Genomic DNA, 20,248 nt, shown 5'->3' on the forward strand with positions numbered 1-20,248 from the left:
TGTTGAATTAAAAAGAAATCCACAATCTTGCCCTCATCTGACCTTGGTGCATTTCAACAAAATCACTGAATTCTCCAATTGGCCAGAAATACATCTGTTTCGTACATACTTTCTCTCAATATGTCTTATTCACCTTTTTTCTCCTTTCACATTTTAACAGAAATGTTTGCATAAACCCCAAATAAAGATAATAATAAATGAAGAGCCCAGATACCTATCAATCACCTCCAAACATTATCATTTTGGCAATCTTGCTTCCTTCCTCTCCTCCTCCCTTTTACCTCTGGACTATTTTAAGCACATTCACTTCACTTTGAATATACTATAATAAATTCTGCCTGTGGGTTGGGTCTCAACTTTATTTTTATTTCTTTAAACAAGAAAACCTGATAATGCTTTAGCAGAATGAGAAATCAATCAATGGAAAATCATTATTGGTAAAATCTCCCTTTCTACTCTTTTACTCCATAAATTTTATCAAAGATACTTACCAAAAATTAGGAGCAAAAGTGAGGTGAGCTTTAAAAACAAAAGCAAAAATTGCAAAAGCACTGAAAAGCTAGTCATCCCTCAGAGAGATCTTCCTCTACTATGCAGGGCAAGATTTATTTGCTTCTGAAGAATTATTACTAGGTTATAGCTATGTCTCATTTAAACTACTATCACTGGCAAATGTAAGAATTAGTATTCTATTGAAATTTGTACTCATTAATATGAATAACAACTTTTTTAACTTTCAAAGCATGGGAGACAGTAGCTGGATGGGACTGGCCCCAATAGCCTGATTGAGAAGTTGAATGAATAATTTGTCTCTTCTCTCTTAGAAATTTTGATTACTTTGTCCTTCTGCTGTTTCCTTTAAGAAAGATAATCCAGAGGGTTACCAACTATTCCAACTATTACATTAGCATATGCTGTATGTGTTTATTCATCTACATGTAGTGTAATCTGTTCATTTCAGTCAACCATTTATATTTTCCGTACTAGTTTCTATAAGCATTCACTAAATTCACTTCTCAGGTTCCTAACAACATTTTATTAACTAAAAGCTTTAAGGGTGATGTGTGTTAAGAAACCAAAGAAGTGCCTCTGTTTGCATAAAGCTAAAACAAATTCATGCCCTGCAAGCTTTATGTAGGAATCGGGTAGAAATGTGTTGGGTTTTATAATCTGGAGAGTAGAACGATCCATCTGAAAAGCATACTTGCAGAAACGTGTAGTGGCAGATCATGGGGTGGGAAAGGAGCCAGGCTGGAACGATCTCTATATGTGTATTTTTATCATCCATGTGTTGGATGAAGCCGAGCGCTGCCAGATAGCTTCTTTTCCACAGCTTGGAGTTACTGTTGGGAACAGATCCATGTATGGAAGCGAACGCCGAAAGGCAGAGATAAGCTGAGAGCCAGCTATGCAAACCATGTTTAGAGACACTTAAAGGACAAGCATCCCAAGTCTTTTCTTTCTGGTAAAGCTGGAGAAGCCATCACACTGGATCTTTTTTTTTTTTTTTTTTTTTCAATTCAACCCCTGCAGATTGAGTGGCTAAGGACTGACTGAGGTAGGTACAGGGTTTTGGTGATAAAACTTACCGAAAGGATTGTTTGCCCATATTCCCTGCCAAGCCTTTCAGGGAAATTGCCAGGTCATATTTTGAAAGGAATAGAAAGATTTGTGTTGGGGCTGGCGACAGAGACTTAACAAACAGGTCTGCCTTCCCAAGACAGGGCAGCTTGACCATAAAGGGAGAGTGACAATTCACATTTGCTGCCAAATAAAATCTTGTCCTGGGTCAGTTACCATGCAGATTTTCTCTGGATATGAATCTTCCTTGATAATGCCTCCTCCTTCTGGACTGGTCCTCAGCTTCCCACGCATTCCATTCCGATGCTGTGTATTCTAGGCTGGGGTAGGTGGGATTGATTGTTTCCTTGCATATTTTTCCAAAACCAGAAAAAACTCACATTGTGGCTAGTTCTTCCTTATATATAGGAAGAGCTGCTTGCAAACAGCATTATTATTTTTGGCAGCTGAAATCATTTTTTGCAATGTGTCTCAGCAGTTGGGAGGTTGATTACATCCTGTTCAAAGATTCGTGGGTTGTTTTCACAAACATAGGATTTTGCGTAAGTCGAAGTTGCTGAAAGGAGCTGTAATGCCCTGGGTGTCCTTTGTACCTTGAACATTTCTTTCTTCTTTCTTCCTGTTCATGCTGAAAGTGTAGGAACATGAAGGGAAGTGTTTCCAAAGATTATTATCATTTTGTCGTCAGTAATGTTTTGGGAATAGTACTAAGTTGTGGCAAGATAACAAGTACTATATATGTCGTGAGTTTGGATATAAATTCAAAAGCAATAAATATCAATATCTGCATAACTGTACTGCAGTTTTTGGAATATGGGTTAGCTCAGCTACGTTATATCAATTTAACTTTGAAATGGTATCTTAGATATTTCCCAAACTGTAGTTATTAAATAATTATAGCAGCTAAATTGTGAATGAAGTCTGTGCACATGTACCAAATGCATACAAATGTCAAGGGGAAAGAAGCGCAAATCACAGCTCTAAAATAACTGGCTGTTTCCAAGATGAAATTAGAGTGATTCTCCATATGAAATTAAGATGATTCTCACACAGAATCGTGGAATTTAAATTCAGTTTTTATCTTGCGTGTATAATCAAACTTAAGGTTTGAACCAACTCCTCACTTAGTTTTAATTGTCAACTTCAGGATAGAGTAAAAGAAGGAAAAATAAGAAGAAAAAGATTAAATGTGAGGTCTCTTTCTCAACAACAAACATAACGGGGAAAATAATTAGTAAACAAGTACAATAAAAAATAAAAATAGTTTTTACACTGACCAAGGAGTTGCTCTCTGGATGAATTAGATATTTGGGAAAGACTTAATAGATACAGAGGAAATGATTATTTTGGGGCAAACTATGACAGCCTCATTACATTAAAAAAAAAGTGGTGGAGAAAGAAAATAATGGGGTTTGGCTTCAGAAAATAATGTCCTTACTAAAATAATTGTAATAAAAGGATGGATTTTTCATTAAATTTTCTTTTACACAGTTATCTACATTTACCAGACATTAAATTTACAACACATTTAAACTCATTCTGTCTATATTTCTAAATAGGCTATTTGACTTCACTGAAAAGGTGCTAACATTCTATATCTGGGCAAGAGATAGAGACAAAGACAGACAAGGAGGGAAAGAAATAAACTATGCCTCTTTAAAAAAAAAACTAACAGAGACTAACTGTCATAACTTTAGTTAAAGTGGAACAGGCCTACAAAAGGGTGGTTGGAAAATACTTAACTAAACAGTACATACCAGCCAACTTCCCCAAAGGAACAGCACAGAGGGAGCCTTTATAATTTTCAGTATGTAAAAGGTTCATATTTGTGAACAGATGCAACACATACATGTCACTGTCTACTGTTTTCTCATTTGCTACTGCCAAGTACATTTCAAAGGTGCATTCCTCAAGAGAAATGTCTGCTCTGATGCGTTTTCTTTTCCTTTAGCAAACAAATTTGAGAAGCAGACTATAATTAACACAAAATGACTTGCTGCCGTTTCCATTTATTCTATGTTAACATTTATTGGAGAAAATGAATAATAGTCAATCAAATTACTTGTACTTTTGACTCATGACATCTTAAACATTCATTGATGACTTATCCATGTAGAAAATCTTGAGATCATACTTGAGAGAAGAATTATACATGTTGGCATATTCATGTGAGGGGAAAAAAAGAAGATTCTGATGCTATAGTTGACTGAGATATGAAGCTAATTCATGGTGGCTAAATATAAGAGAGAGAGTGAAATTTTTCCAAATAGCAGGAAGCACAGTTTTGAAGTTTCTATCCACATTATACAAGCGAACTGAATAGTGTATGGGCCCTATCCAGATAAGCTCATGGAGAGGAGAATCATGGGGAACAATATTTTTGGTGGTTGAGCGGGCTTATATGAAATGAAGAAAAAGGGTTTGCTTTTCTGGAAGCATGGAAACATAGATCCATAAGAAAGATCAGTATGTGTTAATGGAAAATATGTCATTGTTTGTTTGTTTTTTTTAAAGAAAACAAGAAAAGGAGCAGCATTGTCCTAGAAGCATTATAATCCCTTTTATAACTCTTTAGTAATAATTTAAAAGAGAAAAAATATTCTTTGCTCAGGTGATTAAAGACTACAAGACATTGGATGATTTCACACAGAGAACAAAAGATTCCAAGAACACTTACAATACTGTAAATAGCATGAGTCCAGGGGACATTCTGGTGAGGAATTGGAGGACCACAGAGACTCTTTTCCTCAAGTTCAATCAAAGAAGAGTCAAAATTCCTCAAAATCAAGATCATCGGCTATCATGACAAGATATGATAGGCTCACGTAGCACCTCTTTCCCCTTCTTTCATTTTCTTAATTTTGAAGTTATACATTTTCAAGTCTCGTAGTAAGATATTAAAAGGAAGTTACCAGATAGAGAAATGATGAAGGTTCTTTTTCAAGTATAAAAACCAATGGAAGAAAAATAAGTTTATATAGCCTTAGTATTGCTGATTAGAAAATAGGCTTTGACTGCTTTGCCTTAAATGAGCCATCGTTCTCAGTTCTGCATGTCGGAATCACTCAGTGAAAAAGCATACCACACTGCCTTCCTAATGGGATTCAGCCAAAGGTAGTTTAGATTTTTAATTTATCCCATGAAATTGTAATGTGATACAAGACTGAGCACCAGTTCTTTTACACAGTAAAAGAGTAATAACAGCAACTGTGCCATATGCAATGGGGCACACTTGTTATCCCAGCAACTGGAGAACCAAAGTCAAGAGGATGATGAGTTTGAGGCCAACTAGGGCAAAGCTAGCAAGAGCCTATCTCAAATACAAAAGGGCTGGTCGCATACCTAAAGTGGTAGCTTGCTTGCCTAGCAGGCACAAGACCCTGAGTTCAGTCTCCAACAGGAGAGAAAGAAAGAGTAAAAGGAGATAGGTAAGTCAGAGAGAAATGTACAGAGAGAAAGACAGAGAGCAAGAAAGGGAAAGTGTCAGCTAGTTTAATTTATTTAAAAGAAGAAGTTAAAAAGACACACAGCTGAAATTTTAAAAAAGAAAAAATTTTAAAAAGAAAAGAAAACAGTATGCTAGTTCACACCTGTAATTTCAGCCAGAAGAAGAGGGACACAGGAAGGTGAACCCTATAGGCCTTGAACTGTCTATTTTTTTAATGTATTTTTCTTAGAAAACTGATTTCTGGCCACTGATATAATCTTTACTGAAGTTCCTATTTAAAAGTTTTAGCAAAATATAAAAGTTTATTATACAAAAGATTTATAAGCATATTAGATAGCTTATACTCTTTAACCTGAGCCCCATTCTAGCCATAAATTATTTTAAAAGTATAAAGATACATATATGACATATGGTTCTTAACTAGCTGTGAAATAAAATTTTATGTTGTTTTTACCAAAACACAGAACAGCTATCTTGAAAGGACTTATTAATTTTGGTACCACTAATGTTCCAAAAGGACAAGGAAGTTTTAATCTCTAAAAAAGGAAAGAGAAACTGTGCTTTTATGCCTTTAACATTTTACCATGCAGGACTCAAGATCACTGGAGAGATAGTGTATAATTTTATGCAGAAGATATATTTATTATATATCAAAACACATGACTAAAAACTAACTCTAGCTGTTAAGATTTATTTGTTATTGAATGAACTAATCATTTGACGTAGTGCTCCTGAATATAAATGACATAAGAAAAAATGTAACTTCTTTATGTACTTACTGTTTCCAAATTTTCAGTGGATATTTTTTCAGAGATGGAAGTTAAATACTATTGGGACTATATTCTATTCCTTGTCTGTCATAGTACTGATGTTTGAATAAATGTATATTGAAATTCTTTTTTTTTTTTTTTTTTGCCAGTCCTGGGCCTTGGACTCAGGGCCTGAGCACTGTCCCTGGCTTCTTTTTGCTCAAGGCTAGCACTCTGCCACTTGAGCCACAGCGCCACTTCTGGCCATTTTCTGTATATGTGGTACTGGGGAATCGAACCCAGGGCTTCATGTATATAATGCAGGCTCTCTTGCCACTAGGCCATATTCCCAGCCCCTATATTGAAATTCTTGACATCCATTTCACGACTCTTCATTGTCATTGGATTAACATCAGAAAAGGAGCTAAGAATCATTTAAATGAAAGCTAGTGTTGGGGCTGGGAATATGGCCTAGTGGCAAGAGTGCTTGACTTGTATACATGAAGCCCTGGGTTCAATTCCCCAGCACCACATATACAGAAAACGGCCAGAAGTGGTGCTGTGGCTCAAGTGGCAGAGTGCTAGCCTTGAGCAACAAAAAGTCAGGGACAGTGCTAAGGCCCTGAGTTCAAGGCCCAGTACTGGCAAAAAAAAAAAAAAAAAAAAAAAGCTAGTGTTGTGTTTTCACAAATAGGTAAATTCCAATCCATAAAACTAAAAAGAAGAACGAGAAACATGTTTGATATTCAATAAAATTTTAAATTATGCTTATGAGCAGTAGAATTTGGTGCACAATCGTCACCAGTATTTTGTCATACATCTCTTTTTACAAACATTTTAATGAATTTTTTTAGCTAAAGCACTGAAAATTATAGGTAAACTGGTTTACATTTCTCTTAAAAGCAAAGCTTATTTCTCTTCTTCTCACATATTCTCATGCAGCTGCAAAGAATAAATGTTACAACTTGTCTTCCAACATTTGATTTTTACTTCAGCATATATTTAAGATCACTTGTTATATTGTTTCCCCAGAGATGATTTAGCTGTCATTAATTTCAGTATTTTTTTTTGCCTTTACAATGTAAATATCTACTGTAAAACAAAGGAAAGGGCTAACAATAAAATTAGTCTTAGTGACCATGTCCTTTCTGCACAGTACATTTGTCAACTCTTCTATTTGCTGAGTTTCTGGAATGTTATTCAGGAAATTCTTGCCTATACCAATAGTTCTAGTGTTTTCCTCACTCTTTCCTATAGTAGTTTCAAGTCTTTTGTTTTGATATTTGTATCGACTGAAAGACGGGCCCAACTTCAGGCTTTTTTCATTTGGAAATCAAGGACTCCAAGTACCATGTGTTGAAGAGGCTATCCTTTCTCCAACATATATTTTAGGCTATTTTGTTGAATATGACTTGGCTATAGGTGCCTGGGTTTACCTTTGGATCTTTTAGTCTGCTCCATTTATACATACTTTAATAACTAACAGTTTACAGAATGAATATCAGGAAGGTGAAACATGCTTTGAATGGAGGGGAGGTTAGTGAGAAAGAGACAATGAATGGTAAAGGGACCAGTTGGTGAGTACGATTATAATATTCAATGTGGTTGGTGAAGAAATGGACAGAAGGAAGGGAGAGGTTGAATTATGGAAGGGGTGACATATCAAGTTGCACTCTACACATAAATGGATATGGTAAATTGAAATCCTCATGTAGAACCACTTGTAGGTTGAAAAAAAAATTTTAAATTAGAGTCGAAAACACAATCCCTTTCAGATTCCACATATCTGCTCGCCTAGCAAAGTTCACATTTTATGGTAGTATCAACAGCCATGTTAAAAGCAAATAAAAAATCATACACATTCCTAAGAATTCTAAGCAATGTGGAAAATTTTTAAAAAGCCATATTTGATTTAACAAAATGTACCGAACGTTATATTATATAACTAAACTCAAGCAACATCTATGTATTTAACTTAGGTTCAACAAATGTGACCCAGAACCAAGAAAAATGTTTCGTCTCATTTAGGGCACACAGATGACATAGCCTTCAGAGCTCCTTTGTCCTTCTTTCACAATCTTTTTGAATATAGCCAAAATAAGGAATGTCTAAGTTAGTGAATAGTGATCCATTTTATCAAGGGAATCTAGAACAAATATGCATTATCCACCTCAAGTACATAGGGGGCACACAAACATATGACCAGCTCCAAGAAATTCTGTAGAAAAGTAATCTAGGTATGACCTTGTTATGTCAAATTATGATTTAGGAGTCCAGACAAGGGGTAACTGATTCACTGTGCTCCTTAATCTCATAGCACTCATGTCAGACATCAATCACGTCATCTTTCCTGACCCAGCCTAGATGAGTCACAGAATTGGTCCCAGTAATGTGTCAGGCAGCCACCAATTGACCAGAATTAATACATAAGATAAAATACAGCTGCCATTCAATCATGGAAGATTTTCCAAGAAGGACTAACTGTAAGAGACTAACTGTCCTCTCTGTAAAAGAATTCATTAAACAGAGACCTGCAGTTGTAACATATAGAACAAGCTTTCTAATTGGGTTTATAAGAAAAGAGCGGAAGATTGTAGAGTTATAGAGTGCCTCCTTATGCTACATTGACCTCTTTAGCCTACCTTTTTTTTTTTTTTTTTTTTTTTTTGGCCAGTCCTGGGCCTTGGACTCAGGGCCTGAGCACTGTCCCTGGCTTCTTCCCGCTCAAGGCTAGCACTCTGCCACTTGAGCCACAGTGCGGCTTCTGGCCGTTTTCTGTATATGTGGTGCTGGGGAATCGAACCTAGGGCCTCGTGTATCCGAGGCAGGCACTCTTGCCACTAGGCTATATCCCCAGCCCCTCTTTAGCCTACCTTTAACATTCCGTATGCAGGCATGTCTGTTCTGAAAGAACAAGAAAGTCTTTGAAGGTGCTGTTTATGGGGAGTTGATAATTGCACACATCAATCTCCTTTGTGCAACATTTAAGATATGTTTACATATCCATTGGAATGCTGTTGTGTGTTTTTATTGTTTCCCAGGGTACCTAGAACTCTGCCAATGGAATTGTGTCATTCTCTCACTACACCAAGCTTAGTAATTACCTAGTGCTACATTGAATACCAGGAGCTAGAGTCCTGAGGGGCATGTCCATGTGGCTGAAAACCAGTTAAGTAGACAGTGGCAAGGTAGTTCAATGATAACTGTGTAAAGGAGTTAATGTCAGAGACCAGTGAAGTTATGCAAAGAGGCAATAGCAGATGCAAAACTCTGAGGAAAACATGACACATTACGATAGTTCGTTCACTTTATAAAGGATTTTAGTTACTTTATTTTTACTTTTTTATTGTTATTGTAAATGCACTATATAGACAGGGTACAATCAGTTAAGGGATATATATATATTGACAGTGTCACCTCCCAGTTTTTCCTTCTTGGCCTCTCTCTCCTACAAGTTGCATAGGTTTTTATTTTTGTTTTTGTTTTCAAAATCATGTCTAGTATCACTGCTGCATTTGTTCACCCTTTGTCCTACCATTTCTGTGCTCCCTATAACCAACCCCAAACAGATAAACTTACAAACAACACAAAAAGTAATCAAAAAACAGAGACAAAGGAGAAAAAAAGAAAGTCAAAATAACAAAAAATCTTCTTGTTTCCATTGCTTGGAGTTCATTTTGCTAAACATCATTTCATGTGATCATATGCACATAGCTATAGAGCCTTCGTGATCTTCTCCGAAGAATATCCTCCTTTGCTCTCACTGTGTGAATGTCTAGAATCCTGTATAGTTTATCATGTCCAGATGTACTTTTTTCATTAAAGTATTATATATCTACAGAAAATTACTTCTATATAGCTCACTGGATTTTCAATATGTAATTAATCCATATACCCAGCTTCTTCATCAAGAAATAGAACACTTATCAGTACCTCAAAAGGTTCCCTTATCCCTCTTCCCAGACATTTTCCCTTCAGTAATCTTTTGGAGTAAAGATTTCTTTAAGATTATTAAAGATCAGTGTATCTTTTTCACCATTTTCTATTGCTTAGCCTTTTAGATATGAGATAATTGTGGATACGCTTGGAGAGACAATATCTAGATATTTGTTAAGAGATTGAAACCTTGGTCTCAAATCACAACAGGAGACTGGTTTCTAAATAGAAGTATGGTCAGACTTGTGATACCTACCTTAATTTAATTTCCAGTACTATTTTCTGATGAAGAGTAGGATATGAATGTTGGATAAATAATTGAGTTCATTGATATTCTTACTTGTTCTGAGTATTTATTATTTAAAATCAAATGAAAATACTCAACACGAACATATCTATGCACTTGTGCTGAAAAATACAGGAGAGATCTTTAAGGTACTATCTTATTTTGATTGTAAGAACTGATGAGATAAGGCCTGTGTGATATTTCACTCCTATCACATAGAAATCGTCTGCTAAGTAGTAGTTATTCATTCATCAAGCATCTCTTGTACCACACAAACTCTTTTGGTGTGTAAAGTGATAGTTAAGATGTAGAACTTACCCTCAAGTAATTTATGAATAAATGTCTAGGATGTAAAGTTTGAAAAGAAAATAACCACACAGATTGATGACTAGTTTAAAAAGAGAATAATGACAGAGACTGATGACTACACGGTGAGGTAGGACACATGGAGGAGGCTGAAAGTCAGGCTCAATGGTTGCACTCTCTTCCAGAGTCAGAATAGTGATTTGAGGAGATGGCAAATATTCAGGGAACAGGAATAACATGACTCTAAGTTTTATAGTACAGGGGGTTTACATTACTAGGTATGCTTTTCTATGTGCACTCATTGCCCTGGAATGGACTAAGTAAAACAAATCAAAATCTTGTTTGATAAAGAGGATAGATATTAGAAAGAGAAGAAATTTACTTACTCTGAGAGTGATGTTATGATTATGCTTAGACATGATGAAGATAATTTTGATGTTTCATGGCTAGTCTTGCTTTGGGGGCAGAATAGACAGAAAAACTTTCTTTGACACTGTAAGTCCTTAGTTTATAGCACGTCAGAAACCTGGCATTTTCCTTGCATACTTTTTGTATAAAAAATGCATGCTTTATATCACTATGGTTACATTTTGGTCATGTCCCACAAGTATGGTGGGTGAGGTGGGGTCATGGATTGAGATTCCTACGAGGCAGGCAAGGAACAGCCACGAGAAAGTCATGAGGAGGCTCAACCCAAATACATTTCCATTAACTCCCCTGAACCACATGAATGAAACATTTCTCTTCCTTAGTGTATTTTCCTATCTGATTAGGAGCTGTGCTGGGTGATTTCTAGAAAGTGCTTAGCCTCTAAGTGTCTCTGATTCAATTACAGTTCCATTTACCAAAGTGAAGAGGGTAAAGTGCATCCATATTCATCAAAAGACAACTATACACACCAAGAGAGAGCGCTTGCCAATCAAAGTATCTAGAATCAAGGGAGATACTATATGAAAACTGGCAATATTATTTTTTAAATTCCAGTCTTCTTAAGTCAGTGAATATGTCTAGTTATTCTTCATTAACTTACTGATTCATGTAGATCGTTAGAAATGTATAAGAATTTATGTGTGTGTGTGTGTGTGTGTGTGTGTGTGTGTATAACCATGTAGATTCCAGGTGAGAATGTAAATGGAGTACTAGAGATACATACCTCAAACAATATCCAAGCCAGATTAAAAAAAAATAACACGTTGCATATAGAGAGATACAGAAGGAAAGACAAAGAAAAACTCTTTTAGGGAGAATGGTCAGTAAAAACATGAACAGAAAACAAAATGAAGGGAGGCAACAATCCTGTGATGATTGGGGCAAAGATAGAAAATATGAAGGTATGAAGGAACAAATATAGTTGATGTGTTCTAAGAAAAGATATAAAGAGTACTCAGGAAGTAAAAACTTTGCATTGGTGATGTATCTAGCAGCTAATTCATTAGGTCTTTGAGGCCCATAAGCTTAGAATCTCCATTTGGGACTCATTGAATAGCTGTGCAACTATTGGAGGATTTTGAGCTGGGAAATGATCTAATTTACATTTTAAAATTCTATCTTGCTGTAGTGGACAAGTTAGATTGCAGGTTGGAAAATGCAAGAAGTAAAAAACACTAAGTATCTTATAAGTTGAGTACCTCTGTAACCATTCATGGCAACTTTTTTTGAGAAAGGAGCTAACAATGGTTCAACATCAGTGAACTGGGACATATGTTTTCCTTAATTAAAGAGCTCTTCTTAAAAGTAAGTGAATGCTAAGTGGGTGTTCAAAGGAAGGCAGCTAATATTAATAACTTCAAACTCTTTCACAAAATGCTAGATTTACAAAATATTAATAGGTTATAGGCTAGAAATATTTCATGAAAGAATAGCCTAGAGATAACTCAGGTAAATTGATTTCTTTACTGAATGAATTCTTAGGACATTTTAGTAAACTAATTTGCTGTGAAAATATCTCAGTACTATTCATTGTATTTCAATGTTCCTCAAAATTATTTGTCCATATCTTTTTTCTAGGAAATAATAACTTGTCACTTTGGCCTCCCATGTAATTCATCACGGGAAAGTGGGGTGAACATAAACTGTATTTCTGAGATCTGATACAGAAATCTTAGGTTGCTGAACAAGCTCAATGGTATGAAGAACTTCCTTCCACAATTTTATTTTTAAAAAAGGTAACTGAGAAATCAGTGTCAGACTTTGCAGTGCATATTAAAAGTGTACAATGTAATTATTTGAGTTATAGATTCTGAGAGAGAAAGAGTGACATTACCAAAATTAGAGAGATTACCAATATAGTACAATACTATAGGAGGAGTCATGATTTTTGAGGTGAAAAAGAAGCCTCCTCTCATTTTCCATGAAAAGCGAACATTTGTTTTGGGGCTGTTTGGGCTTCAATTTATGCTTGGGAAGTTTTAAACCTATAGACTTCTTAGTTTACTGTCCTTCTCCCCCCGACCCCCTCGCCCCCAGCAAGAATCAAAGACAGTGGGCTAGAAAGAAATTCTGAGCCATTGAAACAGGAGTTAGACACATACAAAGGAAACTAAAGTAAGTAGGCAAGAAGATGAGATGAGAAAGAAAAGTAGCTGACCTGCTCGAATAACCATCCTAGGTCCTAGGATGGAAGCTGTTGACTGCGCTTGGCTTCAGGTCAACTTCAATGGAAGTTGCATTGGAGAGGCTGTAACCAGGACACTTGGGAGAGGTCACTGTCTAGTAGACTAGCCTACACATGACCTATAATGTTCAGAGCTACTTAAGGGAATCTGTTTTCTTCCTCAGGGTTGAGACCTTATTCTCTATTAGGCCCCAGAAACACTGATGATAATGGGAGCTTATGAACCAGGCAGATTTATTAGTATTTTCACATGCATTAATTCATTAAATGCTGAAAAGAACCACAAAAGCTGGATCCTATTATCAGAGAAAGGGAGAAACTAAGTACATCTATGTTCACATAGCCAGTTAATTGTAGAGCTGGTCAAATCTGGCTCCAGACTGAATGATTTTATCTTCTCTATTTGCAAAGCCTTAGAGAGCTTAACTCTGCTTTAATTGTGTACTGCTAGATGTGATGTTGTGGTCATACTAAATAAGGTGAATATTCCACTTCACATGATGCTAGTCCCTAACCCAACAAATGTTATTTCTCTCCAATTTTCTCTGTAGTCACTATTCCTTTAGTTGGTTTTATTATATTAATATAAGTTTCTGCTTACATTCTTGTTTGAAAATACCTCTTTCAATATGATTCTAATGTCAATTTTATTATTTATATGTGTGTTCAGGTAGTTGGCAATCATAAATAAGCTAAGAAATACTTTTCAGGTAATTCTGAGAAGTCCTAGTAACAAGACTTTGAAACCCATCTCTATTTTACTTCATCCTTGAAGATTTTTGTCAGGCTGAGAGTAAAGGTCAGTGGTAGAGCATTTGCCAAATATACATAAACCCTGAGTTCAATTCCCAGCACAATCAAAATAATAGTATTTGGGGGCCTTAAATGTCAAGCAACCTGTTTTCACCCTTCAGCTTTGATATCTATAGCAAAAGTAGTGAATATAGTTTTTTATAGCCTCATCTAATTTTCTGCCATAATATTTATACAAAGCCATGGATAGAGGCTTACAGCATATGATGCATTAGCCATCCAAAGTCAGCATCTCTGTGTACATTGTTTATGCTTCCCCTAATCATATTATCAGTCACTCCATGTATCCATTTGTCCAAGGTACTTTTATCAAACATCCTGATGAAAGTCAGGAATCATTTCTTAACAATATTTCTATGTCCCCTCATTTTAGATCACTAAATTCCATAAGGGTATACTTCTTTGATTGAGCATTAAAGTATTTGCAATTGTTAAATAGCTTGTTAGAACAATATAATTGTATATATTTAGGGGGTACAGCATGATAGTTCAATACCTGTGTGTAACATGAACTAAGAAAATTAAGATAATTGAATTAGTCCATCTTCTCAAACATCAGTCATTGCTTGTGATAGGAACAAGTAGAATCCGTTTTTGTCAAGCTATCTTATTATTTGAAATATCCTGTTTCCTATTTTGATTGTTATAATTAAAAGCTTATCTGTAAAAGTTGTTATACATTGGGATATAATTTACTTGTGAAAACCATTTGAAGAAATTTAAAGCAAAATATTTTATCATCATTTTTATCTTAGGTTCTAGTTGACTCTTATTAATGTTTACTCTTTCTACTATAACCCATATATGATGTGAACTTAGACTCCTTTCCTAGGCCTAATGTGTTGAAATTACACCAAAGCAGTCCCTAAGCACTGTACTTCATGTCACGTCAATGTTTTACATATCCACACAGCCACTGCCTTTTATAGTAAGGTGTAAGGTATTAAAATATCATGCTAAGAGATAACCTGCCTCCAGCCTGTTCGTTCCCAACCTATTTCCACTTTGTTACCAAAGCAATCTCGCGAAAAGGCAATTTTTATCAGGCACTCCTACAAATAAAATCTTTCCACAAATCCACGTAACTCTCAAGATGAAAGTCAAGTTCATTAGCTTTGTACTAAAACCCCTAAGTTCTAGTCATGTCAAGTGTAAGAAAAGAAAAAGAGGAGAGAGGCAAACTCAAAACTCCAATAGGCTTTATTCAGGAGGAAAACCTGAGAAGGGGAAGCTTCAGCCCAACTGAAGAGAAAATGGTGCACCCCACTTACTTAGTGTCCCTTTAATATTAAGTAGAAAAAAAGGCAGGCAGGGCCAAAGAACGCAGGATGAGACGGAGGCAGAGTGGGAGAGCAATCTTATTTTGAGTAGAGGATTTCAAGGTTTCAGAAGCACCTGTGTTGGCCATGGGCATCAGAGCCAGATGTGCCCCTGCTCCCAGGCTCTCTTCCAAGACCTTCAGCTTTTGTTCAGGGGAAAGGTTAGCAGCAAGGGCAGTCCTAAGATAAGGCTGTCAGGGGGAAAGGTTAGTGTTTCTCTTTCAGTTATTTTCCATCATCAAGTATTGACAGTGGCCAATTGCAGCCATAAATTTCTTTTATATTGTTTCCTACTAAACATTCATTTATTCCAGCTATATCAAACTAATTATGGTTCACTGACCTGGTGAGAATGGCCTAGCGATCTATTTTCTTATCTGCTCAATATCTTCTGTTTTTTTTTTCTTCCCATTTCAACAAACAAAACCTGTGTAAGCTTTAAGATTTAGTAAAAGAACCATTTTCTCTGTGAAACTCCATTTCCCACTAAATTCTGGTTTATAGTTTCCTTTATGGTACTACAGTGCCTGGGGACATCTCTATAATTGTACTTATTATCATCAGCATCTATTTCTCTGCCTTCTCATTAGACTTTAAGCTCCTTGAGGGCATGCACCCATCTTCATATATGCAGAATTAAACACAGTATCTGGCAAACAGTGAGTGATAACTTTTGCTGGGATCATGAGTCGAAATGATTCCCATTAGATAAAAGACAAGAAAATAAATTATAAGGAAAGTTTTCATTTATTTTTTACATGCCTCAAACAGATGAGTCCCTTCCATCCTCATTCAGCTCCACACTAATTGAAGACTCCTATTAGTGGAGTGTCTATGGCTCAAGCGGTAGAGTACCAGCCTTGAGTGCAAAAGCAAAATGAGGGTAAAAGGCCCTGAGTTCAAATACAATACTGGCAGGGGGAAAAAGACTCCTATTTGTTCATGACAGATTTTTTTTGGTGGTAAAAGTCATTTGCATCTTAAGGATGAATAGACCTCAGGGGACAATGATCGCTAAAATACAGTTTTCTTAAAGTAATCACCTTTCTCAAAAGCTATCCATTTTTCCATCCTCAAAGTGAAGTGAGATTTAGCTAGTCACTGAAATATTTCTCTTTTAGGTGAATATGTGCTTGTGGACAGTTTTTATCTTCCACTCTTGATATTATTCTGAGAATTCCATTAAATAGCCTGTTTGTTTGCTTTATGGTGGGCTAAATCTCCTTGAAGGTAAAGAGAAGCATCCGTTGACACTCTTCACAATCCTGTCTCAATCATGATCCAGTTTTCCAATTACTTGTCATACAGTATTTTTTTCTCATCAGATGTTCTGAACTCCTTTAGGACAAATCTGGCTTGGCAATAGTGAGTTTTGAACTCAGGATGTCACACTCACTTTGCTTACCCAGTTGGTACTCTTATCAGTTTATCTGTGCCTAAAATCTAGATTTTGGTGGGGAGGGGCAGTTACTGTGGAGAGAAATCCTCACAGCCTTTTCTGCCTTTGTTAGCTTTGAACTGTGATCTTTTGGGTCCCAGCTTCCTAAGTAGCTTGTCTTACAGGCATGAGCTATCAGCACCCAGCAAGCCAGATGGATTTAAATCAGAAAATAGTTTTCACTTTACCAGCAAATCCATTTGTGCCTGGAAACCTGTCTTAGTTGGTCAGTTTGCATTAGGAGAAATGTCACATAAATTTAATTAAATAAATAATCTATTTTAAGAAATACAGATACCCCAAAGGTACCAGAGACATACGCTGAGATGACATCTCAATATGACTGGAACTTTGTGTTCTCTCATTTATTAGTGTCAAAGGGAGGAAGCCCTTGTAATGAGGAAACATTGGGTACCTCATAACTCCTGGAAAGTTATTTATAAAAGCTCTTCAACTGTAGTCCTTAAATGAATCTGCTTTATTTGTGTAGGTAAGCAAGCAAGTAAGTAAGTGGTTACATGAGAATGACATCATTTCTGGCCTCTAACAACTGAATATTTGACACTCATTTATGATAAAAGGCAAGCCTATTAGTACAGAAAATAAGACATTAACAAGGATCAGATTCAATGCCTGGAAGATAAAAGGAAAACTACTACATTCAAACCTAAATCCAAGCTTCAGTTCTGTCACATGGAAAAAGTTAACAAGTCACAGATATTATGTAGACTTCTGCTTCTGCTATGAGCTGAAGATAGAATTGGGCTTCAAAAACACTAGAGGAGCATATTGACATATTGTTATAAAGAATCGACTCATCCTTGTAGCTTGTACATCTTTCAAGCTTTAGATTGAGAACGTTTGTGTTCTCAATAGGGTTTTCTTTTATTTTCTTGTTTGTTTTACTCTCTTTAAGTAATTGTACAAATGATTTGCCATTCAACAAAACAGTTTATGGATACTATGCACCTTGATCCATGTCATCCTTTTCATCATCGTTCTGCAGCCTCCCCAGACTTACCTTTTCCTTCAACATCCTTAGTTTTGTAGGATACGCACTGAATTTATGACAGCATTATCCTCCCCTTCCTCTCTTCATTCATCTACCCCTCATCCCATTGACTCCACCCAACTCCATTCAAGTATCCATTTTCTGGTGTTTATTTTGTTGAACTATGAGTTAGCCTTTCTAAAGAAATTTATGGTTTCAATTCTTTCTTGCTTATACTGTATTTCAGTTAATCTGCTTATGTGCACTTGGATACCACCCAAAGTAATTTATGAATTAATTCTACATTTCACATATGAAAGTAAACATGTGTCATTTATTTCTCTGGATTTGACTTACTTCGTGCAAGATGATTTTTAAATTATGATTTTGGTAGTATTGGTCTTTGAGTTGAAGGCCTTACATTTACCAGAAAGGTGCTCTACTGCCTGAGACATTCCACCAGGGCCTTTTTGCAGGGGGGCATTTTCAAGTTAGGGTCTCACTCATTCCTCCTATTTGTATTTCCCTATATTGCATGCCATTGCACACAGCCATTGGTCAAGATCCAGTTTTGTGACCTCTTTTTCTTTTCTATCTGCACTGACCTCAAACCAAGATCCACTAATCTCCGTCTTTCAGATAGCTAGAATTAACCCAATATAATAGCTTTTGAAAAACCTTTCCAGTACAGACATTTAAAACTAATCTCTGGTTTCCAAAGCCCAAAAATAAGTATGTGAATTTGCTTTTGAAATTAAATATTTAAAGTTAAAAGAGAATTAGAAATTATTTAGACTCACATGTCCTGGTGCTAATATTCAGAGAAGTTCTTATTTGTTCTTGGGGGTGATTTGTGTCCCCTATTGGTAGAGTCAGGATTTGAAGCAAGTTATTCTATCTGTTTGATCGTCTTTGTTATATTTCTAAGGACAACTCATTATGTATTATGTTTATGTGCTTTCTTATCTATTCTCTTGTTTGTCCACAAATCCTCAAAAGAGTGAAGTCTGTATTATTATCTATGATTCATTTAGAAAAGATGACACTAAAGGTAAAATTAAAGTGAAAAATAATGACACTGAGAGTTTTTTTGGTATTAGATATGTTTACATTGAACTTTATCCTAAGCCCAAAGCCCAAATAACATTTAAGACTATATCTCAGTTGAGGTACACTTTTATTATTGCTTATAGGTATGATTTCTTTAATTTTCACAATAATAAAAGCTGTCATGTTAAGGGATAGTGTATAAGTCCCAAAAATTGTGGAAAAGGCATAGATCTTACTGTTAGAAATATGTAGATTCAAATTCTAGCTTAGCAGTTTACAATGTGATAGCTTAACAAATGCAATGGCAAATATAATTTTCATTATTTTCTTTCTATACTTTAAAATACAGTGAATTCTGAAGAGCAGTTTACCCATATTAAGTATGTAAGCAAAGCAAGAAAGATCCATGTTCATCATAAACTCTTGAAGAGTAATCTATTCCATCTACAATCATGCCTCCTATTTTATCATCAGATGACAATGAGTAGGACAATTTATGCAAAAATGATCAGCAATATGAAGAACAAAGAGTGGGTGTCAGAGCAAATCACAGATGTGTCTCTTAAGAGAGTTAAAAATCAACATGTACTTCTTTACTGAAATACTTTCCTACTTCATCTCATATAACTTTGGACTATGTACTTTATAAAGGCAGCAAAACCACCAGTCCTGTCAGGGTTTGCTTTTGTTGTTGTTCTATTATAATTCAAGGCAGACTGGGTATGGTGCCTCACACTTGTAATTCCAGCTACTCAGGAGAGAAAGATCAGGAAGATTGTAGTTATAGGTGAGAATGGGCAAAACAGTAAGCTACATTTCAGCAAATAAGATGAACCATGGTAGTCTGAACCCATGTCTGACCTCCACTATGTGAGAGGCAGTAATTTGGAGGTTATTTATGCAGGTGGGCCCTATTCAAAAGTGTGAGATTCTATTTGCAAAATAACTAAAACAAACAAATAAAGAAGAGCTAGAGGCAATGTTCAAACAATAAAGAACATGCCTAGCAAGTATGAGACCCTGAGTTCAATCATAGGAACAACAAATAGGAAAAAAGTTGAATGAAATATATGTCCAAAGTTATTTTAGAGACCTGTGAAGTCTGGTGGACATGCACAATCAGGTGTATAGGGTCTGACCTTGAAGACATTGAGTTTCTCAAACCTAAAATAATATTTGGAGAGAAAAACAGTGGTAACAACTAAAAGAACTAAAAATAAGGAGGAGCATTAGAGGAGAGAATAATGGAGGACAGGATGAAAACCCATTACAGAGACTAATATAGCTACTGAATGACTGCTTTCCCTTGTCATAGATGTGGGGAAAGATGGCTGGAATGAAGGAAGAGAAATGGAGTTTCATCTAGCTTTTCTTACTCTGAAGTTCTGGAGTAATTATATCAGTAAACTCACAACATTTTCTGCTGGAGCTGGGCTTCTTTAATTGTAAGAGTTTCAATTAGATAGAACCCTTCATAACTCTTAAGAGGCATAGAAACAACTATGGGATACTATCCTATTTTCTACATCCAGAACCTTTCAGGATTGGATTTTTCACATTTGATATTGAAGGGATTTAAGTTTGGTAGGAGGCATATGAGTGGAAAGGCGACAAGTTGAAGTTTCAGAAAGTACATCACATTCTATTATTCCTCATGTTATATATTTTTATTCTGTATGTATTATAAAATACATACACATGCATATATGTACGTGCT

The 20,248-nt window shown here is 35.8% G+C and overlaps 1 protein-coding gene across 1 annotated transcript in view; it reads left to right on the forward strand.

Moving 5' to 3' along the window:
* Positions 1 to 1,432: 1,432 nt before the first annotated feature.
* Slc8a1 (solute carrier family 8 member A1) overlaps positions 1,433 to 20,248 on the forward strand; it is a 343,885-nt gene continuing 325,069 nt past the window's right edge. The window contains exon 1 of the mRNA XM_048353061.1: positions 1,433 to 1,558. The gene's annotated coding sequence lies outside the window, so the exon portion shown is untranslated. The remainder of the gene's footprint in view (positions 1,559 to 20,248) is intronic.

Source organism: Perognathus longimembris, chromosome 8 (genome assembly GCF_023159225.1).
Source record: "Perognathus longimembris pacificus isolate PPM17 chromosome 8, ASM2315922v1, whole genome shotgun sequence".
Lineage (NCBI taxonomy): Eukaryota > Metazoa > Chordata > Mammalia > Rodentia > Heteromyidae > Perognathus > Perognathus longimembris.